Raw genomic sequence first — 13,945 nt, 5'->3', positions numbered from 1 at the left:
GAATTCTGCTTAAGCCGGTGCTAGGTGGCGTGGACGGTAAAATTGATAAATACAGAAATCCTAAAGAAAACCCAACACGGCAAAATTGAAAATGTTGTAGGCTCGGTTTGATTGAGCCTGTTCATGGACGGTACTGGAAAGTGCAAGTTACCGCCCACGCCCCCTAGCACCTTGGAACATTGGAACCACCCAACTAGAAAATGCCGAAAAATTGAAACTAAAATACCACAAGCACAAAATAATGTCGTGCTGAACGATCTTCAAGGATCGAAAATATTTTTTTTGTTTGGATTTTACGGCACATCAACACATAAATGGCCATATCGTGCCGAATGCTAAAATAGGCCTGGGCTCCTTGCCATTGGTTCTTGTTGCTGGGTCATATGGGGGTTGCGTTCATTGAACGCCGCCTTTCCTTGTTGATCTTGTTTTTCATATTTTATGGATAGTTCGTAAAGCCCTTTGGGACTGAATTGTCTTAATGTTCGTCTTCTGCCTTGCTTCGTCGGGCCCTTGTAGGTGATTTTCTTGTTGCTCTGTCTTCCTTTAGGACATTGAGTACTTTTGTTATGGTCATTGGGTTTACTTTTATATGTTTCTACATGATCATTTTAGTGTTTTACTTATTTAACCTTTTGTAACCATGACAACTGTTAGAATTTCACTTGGCGGGGATTCATTTTATTTACACTGTCTCGTTTATAGGAACATGGTGGGGCTAAGAGCGAGGTTTGGTGCACCATTAACCGGTTTAAACTCCCCAGCAGTCATTATTATGCTGCTGACCGTTCCAAGGCGGCGCCCCACTGTGTTCCTCAGATGTATGTCTATGTTGTTTCATACTGTTTTGGTGACACTTTTGCTTGTGTCCCTTGTTGTTTTCTCGTCTACGGTAAGTATCTTCCCCATTGCCTCTAGTTTTTATTTCTTTGATTAACCCCCCCCCCCTTTCCCCCGGTCTTCTGTCCCCTTCCCCTTTGTGGGCCTATTATTATTTTCTTTGAATTCCTAATCAGTTAAAAATTATTTATCATTTAATGATTAACGTGTCGTTGCCCTGTCCTTTTTATGTTTGGGGTCCGCCTGGGCTCCTTGCCATTGGTTCTTGTTGCTGGGTCATATGGGGGTTGCGTTCATTGAACGCCGCCTTTCCTTGTTGATCTTGTTTTTCATATTTTATTTTCGAAACGAAATTACATATCGTAACATGTCCGCTCTAGCTTTTTTGGTATGTCGGGGGTTGCGTCCGGTGAACGTTGCCTTTGAACGTAAAGCCCTTTGGGACTGAATTGTCTTAATGTTCGTCTTCTTTTACAGTTGGACACTACGCTTTCCTCTTTTGATTGCATCTGACGGACCAAGTGGGAGACTCTATGATGGATAGTTCGTAAAGCCCTTTGGGACTGAATTGTCTTAATGTTCGTCTTCTGCCTTGCTTCGTCGGGCCCTTGTAGGTGATTTTCTTGTTGCTCTGTCTTCCTTTAGGACATTGAGTACTTTTGTTATGGTCATTGGGTTTACTTTTATATGTTTCTACATGATCATTTTAGTGTTTTACTTATTTAACCTTTGTAACCATGACAACTGTTAGAATTTCACTTGGCGGGGATTCATTTTATTTACACTGTCTCGTTTATAGGAACATGGTGGGGCTAAGAGCGAGGTTTGGTGCACCATTAACCGGTTTAAACTCCTCAGCAGTCATTATTATGCTGCTGACCGTTCCAAGGCGGCGCCCCACTGTGTTCCTCAGATGTATGTCTATGTTGTTTCATACTGTTTTGGTGACACTTTTGCTTGTGTCCCTTGTTGTTTTCTCGTCTACGGTAAGTATCTTCCCCATTGCCTCTAGTTTTTATTTCTTTGATTAACCCCCCCCACCCTTCCCCCGGTCTCTAGTTTTTATTTCTTTGATTAACCCCCCCCCCACCCTTCCCCCGGTCTCCTGTACCCTTCTCCTTTGTGGATCTATTATTATTTTCTTTGAATTCCTAATCAGTTACAAATTATTTATCATTTAATGATAAACGTGTCGTTGCCCTGTCCTTTTTATGTTTGGGGTCCGCCTGGGCTCCTTGCCATTGGTTCTTGTTGCTGGGTCATATGGGGGTTGCGTTCATTGAACGCCGCCTTTCCTTGTTTCATCATGTTTTTCATATTTTATGCTCACAACCGTGTTGTTTGTGCCGTGTGGCGGCTGTAAAAAGTCTCCCCGTACATGCAATCAATGTTGTTATATTTTCATCCTCAAGGGATTGTTCGGTGTTCAGTGTCGGTGTCCCCCTCCATGTCCAGCCTTCATAGACTAATGGTTTGAACACATCTGCGGATGTTTCTAAATTCAAAATTTTACTATTTCACAATTGAATGTTGAATTCTGCTTAAGCCGGTGCTATGGGGCGTGGACGGTAACTTGCACTTTCCAGTACCGTCCATGAACAGGCTCAATCAAACCAAGCCTGCAACATTTTTAATTTTGCCGTGTTGGGCTTTCTTTAGGGATTCTGTATTTATCTATTTTATGATCACATCCGTGTTATTTGTGCCGTGTGGCGGCTGTAAAAAGTCTCCCCGTACATTTAATCAATGATGTTATATTTTCGATCATTGAAGATCGTTCAGCACGACATTATTGTTGTGCTTTTGGTATTTTTAGTTTCAACTTTTCGGCAATTTCTAGTTGGGTGGTTCCAATATTCCTACTTGAATAATGTTGAATCACCCTTAGGATATGTTGCCTGCTTTTTAAATTTGTCTTTTGACGTCTTATCTGTGATACGCAGGCTTCAGATGTATGTCTATGTTGTTTCATACTGTTTTGGTGACACTTTTGCTTGTGTCCCTTGTTGTTTTCTCGTCTACGGTAAGTATCTTCCCCATTGCCTCTAGTTTTTATTTCTTTGATTAAACCCCCCCCCCCCCTTCCCCCGGTCTCCTGTCCCCTTCCCCTCTGTGGGCCTATTATTATTTTCTTTGAATTCCTAATCAGTTACAAATTATTTATCATTTATTGATTAACGTGTCATTGCCCTGTCCTTTTTGTGTTTGGGGTCCGCCTGGGCTCCTTGCCGTTGGTTCTTGTTGCTGGGTCATGTGGGGGTTGCGTTCATTGGGCGCCGCCTTTCCTTGTTGATCTTGTTTTTCATATTTCATAACCTCTGATCCCCTTTCAAAATTCCATTTTATTTAGTTCCGCCCATTGTTTTCTCGTTTAGGGCACATGCTTTTTATTACTTGGGGACCATACGCCGCTTTTCATGGAATGGCACGGAAGTGTCACATTGAAGGTTCCATGATAACCGCCGTATGAACACATCTGCGGATGTTTCTAAATTCAAAATTTTACTATTTCACAATTAAATGTTGAATTCTGCTTAAGCCGGTGCTAGGGGGCGTGGACGGTAACTTGCACTTTCCAGTACCGTCCATGAACAGGCTCAATCAAACCGAGCCTGCAACATTTTTAATTTTGCCGTGTTGGGCTTTCTTTAGGGATTCTGTATTTATCTATTTTATATTTATTTCCACTTTATTATATTTTTATACCCCAAATTTTCTTTAATCTTACCCTTTTGCAGGTTCTGTGTACACTGTGGCACTAAAACTCTAGTCTCGTTACTTTAATATTGGTGCCCCACTGGACACGGAATCATTTTATTACTACATATAATTATGAATAACTTGAATAGAAGCAAACACACTTTCTTTCACCTCTTTGGGTACATTCTACGTCTACTAATTCTTTACAGATTGGAAATCACAGTACATCTAGACGAACACCATCCGTCGTTCTTTCGCCTTTAAACTTTTCATCTGTTAAAATTCTGGAAACAAAGTGATCCCTCGGAAGCATTAATCACAACAAAATAACATAAGACTTGCAGACTCGGTTTGATTGAGTCTGTACATGAAGGATAATGAATAAGTGCAACATCCCTCTTGCCCCCTAGCACCGGCTTGAGCGGTGCTCAATTCTCAACACTTTATAGTGCTGGTATCAATGATCCCGAAGGACCAGAAAATATAACAACACTGAAGTGAAGTACGGGGCAACTTTTTACGGCTGCCACACGGCACTTGACATCTGCTGTTTTGAAGTACAAAATTCTGGAATAATTCATTTTATATTCAACGATCCATTAACTCTAACATTTTCAATAATTCTTTACGCATTAGGCTTTCTCCTATTAAACATACCATTCTTAAGAAATATAATATCACACATACTTATTATCCTCATAGAGCTAGAGTGTATCCTTCTATTAATAAGTGTAATTCTAAGAGGTGCGGATGTTGTAATTTTTTATCGCACAGGTCTACAATAACCTCTAATGTAAATGGGAGAACTTTTAATATTATTTTGAATACAGATAGTGACTGAAAGGCAACTCATTTTGTTTATGTTTTAACTTGAAACACCCCTGGGTGTGGCATATAGTATGTTTGTCAGACAGGACGTTCTCTTAAAATTCGATTCCGTGAACATTTTTATAAAATGAGAAATCGAACAAAATTTACAACTTTTCTATATCAACATTTTCGTAAAGATGGTCATTCATTTAAAAATGTTTTAATTCAACCAGTGGAACAAATAATTTACGACTCTGATGCTTCTGCTAGTTTTAAAGTTAAAGTTAGACACTTAGCAGAATTAAAATGGATCAAGAACTTACAAACGCCTTTCCTACTTGGCCTAAATGACAATATTTTTCAACAAGGTAACATCTCTAAAGATCCAAACATTGATATATTTTCTATTCTGAATATTCGTAAACGTAAATTCCGATCTCACGGAGTACGTAGAAATGGCAACATCAAACGTAAATCTAAAGTTACCATGTCTGTCACCGACTTAAATATTATCTTAAAAAACTCTGGTAAACATGCAATGTTATCACGTCCTACTTCCCTTTCATTATCATCTCTGAAAATCTTAGACGCGGAGGCAGATAATATTCAAACAGACCCTTTATATACAGCAGCTTATCTTATTCAAAGTTATACTCAGCACGTCTTAAGACCTCATATCGACAACACTTCTGACCACAACAGGCATTTCCTAAAAGTAACCTTTCTTAATAAAGGTATCGATTTCATCGATTTACCAAGTATTTTTCGTGATAAACGTGTCACTAATTCAGTTCCTTTATACTTCAAAAACTCCGAGATACCAATTATTTGCTATAAATATAAGAAACCTGTTAGAAATATCATATTTAATTACAACAAAGTGGTTTCTGACTTAGATATTCAGTCTAATACTCCCAACAACCTGAGACTGCAATAATTCTAAATTCTGTAATTCAGATTTTGGCCATATAATCACTGGTAATTTTGATGTAATTGCAGACAAAAGAATTCGTAACTTATTCTTGAAAGTACCTAAATACAGAATTCCTTCTGAGATTGATTTTAATGCTTGTCGTGGTCAGATTGCCGAATCTATAGAGGATTTTTCGGTCAAATGGTGTCGCCGTGAAAATGCGGATAGTAATGCTCTAGTTACATGGAAACGTAACATCTTTAAAATTATTGATTCACGTATTAATTTTTATCGTGGAAATGAACATCTTTTGCCACCTAAACCAAGACTTACTTTAAAATAGATAAATACAAAATCCCTAAAGATTTTAATTTAAGACATCTGAAAAAAGATATTCTAGCTTTTCATTCAAAATTTGTTTTGGTGCCAGCGGACAAGGCGGCTAATAATATTATAATTGTTTGACGAATCCATTACATTAACGTTTTGCATAAGGAACTAAATAGCACTAATGCGTATTCTAAAACCTCTGCCTCCGAAAAAGACATTGTAAACAATCAGATTACTAATATTTCCAATCTTAAAGTCCAAATTAATGAAAAAGAACTCAAACTTCCTATTATGTATTGGATTCCTAAATTACAAAAAAAAAACCTTACAAAGCCAGATTTATTGCTAATTCTACATCTTGCACTACAAGTAAACTTTCTATTTTATTGACGTCTTGTTTGACTGCCATTAAAACACATGTAATTAGATATTGTGATAAAGTCTATGAAAACACAGACAAACATCTCTTTTGGTCAATTAAAAATTCTGGTGAAATCTTGGATAAATTCAAAATTAATAACTTTCAAGCTTCAACTGTCAGTACATACGATTTTTCAACACTTTATACAACTTTGCCACATAAATTAATCAATGATAAACTAATTTCCCTAATTCAAAAAACTTTTGCACGGGAAAAAGTTACCTTTCGTAATTCGAACAAAGCTTTTTTTACTAACGGTATTGTTAAACATTATACTATGTGGACCTGTGACGAAGTTTGTAGAGCACTCTCTTTTCTTTTAGACAACATTTATGTCAGGTTTGGTAATACCCTATTTAAACAGATCATAGGAATTCCTATGGGTACTAATTGTGCACCCCTGGTCGCCGATTTGTTTTTGTACTGCTATGAAAGAGACTTTATATTGAGTCTCTCTGAAGAGAAACAACAAGATGTTATAGTCGCATTTAATAATACTTCCAGATACCTTGATGATATTTTTAATTTAGATAATCCTTATTTTGATCAAATGGTGTCTGACATTTATCCGCATGAACTACAACTTAATACATCTGCGGATGTTTCTAAATTCAAAATTTTACCATTTCATGTTTAAATGTTGAATTCTGCTTAAGCCGGTGCTAGGGGGCGTGGACGGTAAATTGCACTTTCCAGTACCGTCCATGAACAGGCTCAATCAAACCGAGCCTGCAACATTTTCAATTTTGCCGTGTTGGGCTTTCTTTAGGGATTCTGTATTTATCTATTTTAATAAAACGAACTCTTCAAATTTTAGTACATCATTTTTGGATCTTCATATTACTATCAACAACAATTCTATTCACACGAAAATCTATGATAAAAGAGATGACTTTGACTTTTGTATAGTTAATTATCCACATTTAGATGGAGACGTACCCCATGCAACATCTTACGGGGTTTATGTTTCTCAGTTAATTAGATTCGCTAGAGCTTGTAACAACGTAAAGGATTTCAACGAGCGGAATATTTTTATTACCAGCAAGCTTCTAAAACAGGGCTACCGCTATCATAAATTACGGAAATATTTTACAATCGTAACTTTGATTTAATTTCTAAATTCAATAGTGATTTAAAAACTCTTCTGCGACAAGGGATTAGCCAGCCTGGTTTTTATGGCGATGTGGTTTACATTACATTCATTATTCCTACTTGAATAATGTTGAATCACCCTTAGGATATGTTGCCTGCTTTTTAAATTTGTCTTTTGACGTCTTATCTGTGATACGCAGGCTTCATAACCTCTGATCCCCTTTCAAAATTCCATTTTATTTAGTTCCGCCCATTGTTTTCTCGTTTAGGGCACACGCTTTTTATTAATTGGGGACCATACGCCGCTTTTCATGGAATGGCACGGAAGTGTCACATTGAAGGTTCCATGATAACCGCCGTATGAACACATCTGCGGATGTTTCTAAATTCAAAATTTTACCATTTCATGTTTAAATGTTGAATTCTGCTTAAGCCGGTGCTAGGGGGCGTGGACGGTAACTTGCACTTTGCAGTACCGTCCATGAACAGGCTCAACCAAACCGAGCCTGCAACATTTTCAATTTTGCCGTGTTGGGCTTTCTTTAGGGATTCTGTTTTTATCTATTTTACAAACTTCGTAAGATTTTGGGTCATGGTAATTTTTCTGCTGTTTTTACTATAATTATTAAACGTTTTATTAAAAGAGGTTATGACCCTACTATTTTAAGACATACTGCATGTTAAGTGTTCAACCCTTTTACAGTTGGACACTACGCTTTCCTCTTTTGATTGCATCTGACGGACTAAGTGGGAGACTCTATGATGGATAGTTCGTAAAGCCCTTTTGGACTGAATTGTCTTAATGTTCGTCTTCTGCCTTGCTTCGTCGGGCCCTTGTAGGTGATTTTCTTGTTGCTCTGTCTTCCTTTAGGACATTGAGTACTTTTGTTATGGTCATTGGGTTTACTTTTATATGTTTCTACATGATCATGTTAGTGTTTTACTTATTTAACCTTTGTAACCATGACAACTGTTAGAATTTCACTTGGCGGGGATTCATTTTATTTACACTTGTGTATAGGAACATGGTGGGGCTAAGAGCGAGGTTTGGTGCACCATTAACCGGTTTAAACTCCCCAGCAGTCATTATTATGCTGCTGACCGTTCCAAGGCGGCGCCCCACTGTGTTCCTCAGATGTATGTCTATGTTGTGTCATACTGTTGTGGTGACACTTTTGCTTGTGTCCCTTGTTGTTTTCTCGTCTACGGTAAGTATCTTCCCCATTGCCTCTAGATTTTATTTCTTTGATTAACCCCCCCCCCCCCCCTTCCCCTGTCCCCTTCCCTTTGTGGGCCTATTGTTATTTTCTTTGAATTCCTAATCAGTTACAAATTATTTATCATTTAATGATTAACGTGTCGTTGCCCTGTCCTTTTTATGTTTGGGGTCCGCCTGGGCTCTGGTTCTTGTTGCTGGGTCATATGGGGGTTGCGTTCATTGAACGCCGCCTTTCCTTGTTGATCTTGTTTTTCATATTTTCTGACCCTTGTAGGTGATTTTCTTGTTGCTCTTTCTTCCTTTAGGATATTGAGTACTTTTGTTATGGTCATTGGGTTAACTACTATGTGTTTCATTGGCTGTAACTTTGTTATTTTTGAATGAATTGTCTTCAAATTTGAACATAATAATCTTCAAGGATATCCCTTAAAAATTACTAGACAGACCTTGACCTTCACTCAAAAATGACCTTGACTTCGAAGGTCAAATTATTGAAATTTTCATGTTTTTGGCTTTTATTGTCTGTATCTTTGTTATTTTTTAATGGATTGTCTTCAAACTTGAACATAATAATGTTCAAATATAACCCTGAAAAATAACTAGACAGACCTTGACCTTCACTCATTAATGACCTTGACTTTGAGGTTCAAATTATTGAAATTTTCATTGTTTTGGCTGTAACTGGCTCTGACTTTGCTATTATTGAAGGGATCAACTTCATATTATAACAGAACATTCTTAAGGACAAGACCTTGTTTTAATCAAACACTCGGGCTCTTTAATGACCTTGACCTTGAAACTTTAATTACTGAATTTTCTCAGATTTGTGCATTAACTGACCATATATATTTATTGGTGTGTGTGCACGCGTGTGTGTGTTTGTGTCTGTATATGTATTTATTTCATGCTTTTCAGTGTTTTATTACAATAAATCAAATGATTATATTCTGATTAACCACTAGTGAAATTTATAAAATATAATTTTCACTGTAGCCGGACTATATATGAATACAGATTAAAAGTAAATCATAACCAAACGGAATAACAGGCAGAAATAAATGCCGTCATACATAACTTTGCTTATTTTGGGAAAGAAAGCCAATGTCATCATTTATCAAAAATTTAACAAAATTAGAGAAATTTAATAGAACTATATTTCAAAACTTATGATGTGACGTCATGATATAATGACGTCACAAAGGAAAATGCGTGATGTTACGCGGCAAAATCAGTAAAAAAATAATTAAAATCACTTAAAAAAGCATAAAATCAAAAGAAAATTTATTTGCTGTACATATAAGATTGAAATATATTTCTTTCGTGAACACCAGCTATATTATTTTAACTCGTGGCTACGCCACTCGTGATAATATTGCATCTGGTGTTCACTCAGTGAAATTATATTTCAATTATACAAGCAAAACAAACAAATATCCTCTGTATATCATCATCATCAACAACAACACGTGTCACAACCACCAGGTGACTCCACCATATGACACTACCACTTGACACCACCACGTGATTTGAACACGTGACTCCGCCACGTGATTTCACCAAGTGACTTCACCACATGACCTCAACATGTTACTCCACCACGTGACACCATGTGTCAACCACATGACTCTACCATGTGTCACAACGTGACTCCACGGCGTGTATCTATTTATAGCATTTTCTATTTATAGAATTGCATGTCTATTTAAAATATATAGACAAAACTAATGTGACAATACAGACCGATTAATTTTAGAAAAAGGAAACGTTAAGATTTTGTTCAAACATGTGTTTGTTTGCTTTAATAGAAAGTACAAAGTCGAGCGTTGCCCCCACCCGGCCGTGACTCTTGTTATAGATAGTCCTCAACAGGCAAAGGTAAGATGATGTAAATTATTGGTTACAAAAAATGCTAAAAATGTTTAGAAAGTACCGTATAAGTGTTTTTTTCTGCGGTGACTTTATTTCTGCGTTTTCTGCGGTCAGTTTCATGACCGCAGAAATAAAGACCGCAGAATTTTTCATTCACCTGCTGCGATATGTGTCCTGCATTATGACCTATTTCGTATAAAGTAATAACGTATTATAACGGTAAGGGGGTTTCAAATTGTATTAAATTGCTGTAGGCTTATTATGTAATATGTGTTTTTAAGGACGTACTATTTGTTAATGATGCTAATTTAAGAATAAAGCTATTTCAAACCATTTTAACCCTTATACTGCTAAATAATCGTCGTCTACTATAATTGTCATCTGATTTACGGTCAACTGCTATCAACTTTTTAATTATACAATTAAAGATACTACAGGATTATTTTTCACACGTCATTTCACGATGATCAAAAGCTGCATACCTTTCTATTGTTGCACATTATATTTGTTTGCAAGCAAACAGTACATTTGTTTGTAATTACTTTATTGTTTTGCGGTGACGAAGCTAAACAAATGTGTACGTGCGAAAAAATAGGTTGAGAAATGTGACTTAGACTTTAATAATTAACGAGTCGCAGAATTTAAATCACGTTTTGCCCAAAGAATGTGCCGCAGAAATAAAGTCCGCAGAAATATAAACATGCCAAAATTTGGAAAAACCGCAGAATTTGGAACCCGCAGAAAAAACCACTCATACGGTAAGAAAAAGGGGAAACGCTTACCTTTCGAAAACAATGAAAAAATCAAATATTTGATCATCACAGAAACGATTTTATAGTTTTTCTGGGATTCTAAAGGAAAACTGGATCCTCTCCCACTTCATTCGTGTACTATATGAAGGGATTTTAAGGTATATATTAAGTTCCCATGTACAGACTCAATCAAAACCGAGTCTGTATTCTTATGTAATTTTGTTGTGATAATGCTTCCGAGGGATCACTTTGTTTACAGGTTTTTATACTTCACAACAGCAGGTGTCAAGTGCCGTGTGGCAGCTGGAAAAAGCAGCCCCATTCTTCACTTTAAATTAGTGTTGTTATATTTTTCTGGTCCTTTGTAAACACTGATGCCAACTATATTAAGTGTTGAGGATTGAGTACCGCTCAAAACGGTGCTAGGGGGCGTGAAGGATGTACTTAATCATTATCCCTCATGTACAGCCTCAATCAAACCGAGTCTGCAATTCTTGGGGAATTTTGTTGTGATTAATGTTTTCGAGGGATCACTTTGTTTCCAGATTTGTGTATATCTATTATGCCTCATGGCTCATGGGTTTTAAGCCTAATGGTTCTGAATGAAACAAAATTTGAAACTTACTGAATCTTTTCATCAAATCTATCAACAGTAAAATAATATTGTTTCCTTCATGTTTTGGTCAATTCTCGGATAAATTGCTACATAGAACACCTCAGTTATTAAACACACAGGAATATTGAGCGTAAAACAATGTTCCAGAACAAATTTATTTTCTACTATTTTAAGAAGGAGTTAATTACGGTGGCACAAAAGAGACATGTGTGTGTTTTTTTATTTATATCGTGGCAACGAGATATTAGTCGAGGCCACGAGATAGCTAAGTCGTGGCCACGAGATAGCTAAGTCGTGGCCACGAGATAAATAACCAATCAGAATACACCATATATATTATGAATTTTTTAACTTTCTTTAACATGCAACATTAATCTTTAAAAATACTGAAGCTGTTCACTTTGAACTTATCTTTCGGATCATTTTAGAAAGTCACCTTCCGATATACATCAGACAATAATTTTGACTATAGCTCTTTGTTGGGACAATTTTGTGAACGAATTGGTCAGTTTGTACGTACTACGGCCTGTTAACCTTGTTTATACGATAACATGAGAAGGAATAAGTCCTTGTTTATTTTATTTTGAAGGGACAGTAGATAGCCTATAAGGTAAATTCCTTCTTTGGTGAATAATTGAGAAGTGATATAACCCAGAATGGTCATTGCAACTGATCAGTACATGACATCTATAAATTTCCAGGTCATTAGGTCAAAAATCAGGGTTTCAGTGACGCTAAATGTAAAATTATTGACTTGACAATAACTTGTATAAATGGCACTCTTACAGGCTGGTGAAGTAGGGGCATCCTTGTACTTGTGCACATTTTAAGTTAATAACGGAAATTCATATAGATAGAGTAATCTAATTGGTTATTTATCTCGTGGCCACGACTAAGCTATCCTGTGGCCACGACATAGTATCTCGTGGCCACGACTTAGCTATCCTGTGGCCACGACATAGTATCTCGTGGCCACGACTTAGCTATCTCGTAGCAACGACTTAGTAACTCGTGGACACGCCATAGTATCTCGTGGAAACGACTTCGCTATATCGTGGCTTCGACTTAGTAACTCGTGGCCACGACATAGTATCTCGTGGCCACGACTTATCTATCTAGTGGCCACTGGCGACTTAGTAACTCGTGAAAGTACAATTCAACAAGTGTGTTATTTTGTAAAGATATATCTACATGTCTAATACATTCATATTATTGCAACAAAATGTTTTGTTCATAATCTTATTTTTTATTACCATATTTTGTATTTTTAGATAAGTGAAATTAAATCTTATTAAATGAACACTATACAAAATATTTCTAAGACATAAATCAATCGTATTTCATAATAGTTTTTATTGTCATTGTGGTTTAATCTGAAATGAAAGATGTAATATCGCGACAAGTATCAGTTTGCTAATAAAAAGTTACCATATGGTCATTAACTGTGCGCACAAAACTAATTTCAAAAAACAATTCTAAACAGTGAACCTTACATTGGAAAGGACAAATTTGAACTTAATCATTTAAAGAGAAGTATACTTTCAAAATTCATTCTATGTGATATTTGTGATATTCGATAATCTACATAATACAGTAATATATTGTTATGTTTCATTATACATACTTGCATGCAAAATATAAGTACAGTCATTGAAATCTTTTTTAAGTTATTCAGTGGATCCTGTTAAGTTCACAGATCATTTCTTGAAACTTGACACATCTCTTCTAAAAATGAGTTGATTGCAGTAAAAATGTGACATGTGTTTTGATATTATAACATTATTACATGACGAATATGAATATAATCACTGAACGCCTTCGAAAGTTACGCTTGAGAACAAATGATTTCACTAAAAATTGTTTAAAAAGCGTCATTACTCTATTTAAAAAGCAAATTTAGCGAAGTTATATATATAATAAGAACGTTTTCAGATAATGACACATCTTTCATGCAGGTTTTGAAGTTACATGTTATTAGTGAATCTTTATGGAGGTAAACTGATCCGTTTTGTTTCTTTTTTTTTTCTTTGCTAAATATGCCACAGCGTGTCACACGATAATTTAAACAATAAGTGATACGCTACTTTCGTCACTTGAGAGTCAACAGCCTAATGTTTGTTTTGTGAGCATTCACAAAGTTTTTAGGAGCACACAATGAAGCGTGCATATGATGTCTATGATTATTGACTTCATACATGCAATCTTCTGGGTACTCAATGTAATCAATTATTATATTTGATATGGCGACAGAAACCATCTAATTAATTTGTCTCACGTAGGTAGAATGACGTGTTTGTACAAAAATTACTCCGGTCTTTGACGCACAATTAGTAATTTTCTTGGAGCCATCAGTACGCCAATTTACGTTTAGCCTAACGATGCT

Source organism: Ruditapes philippinarum, unplaced genomic scaffold (assembly GCF_026571515.1).
Source record: "Ruditapes philippinarum isolate M1 unplaced genomic scaffold, ASM2657151v2 ctg1419_1_1_1_1, whole genome shotgun sequence".
Classification (NCBI taxonomy): domain Eukaryota; kingdom Metazoa; phylum Mollusca; class Bivalvia; order Venerida; family Veneridae; genus Ruditapes; species Ruditapes philippinarum.
This window is presented reverse-complemented; position numbering follows the sequence as displayed.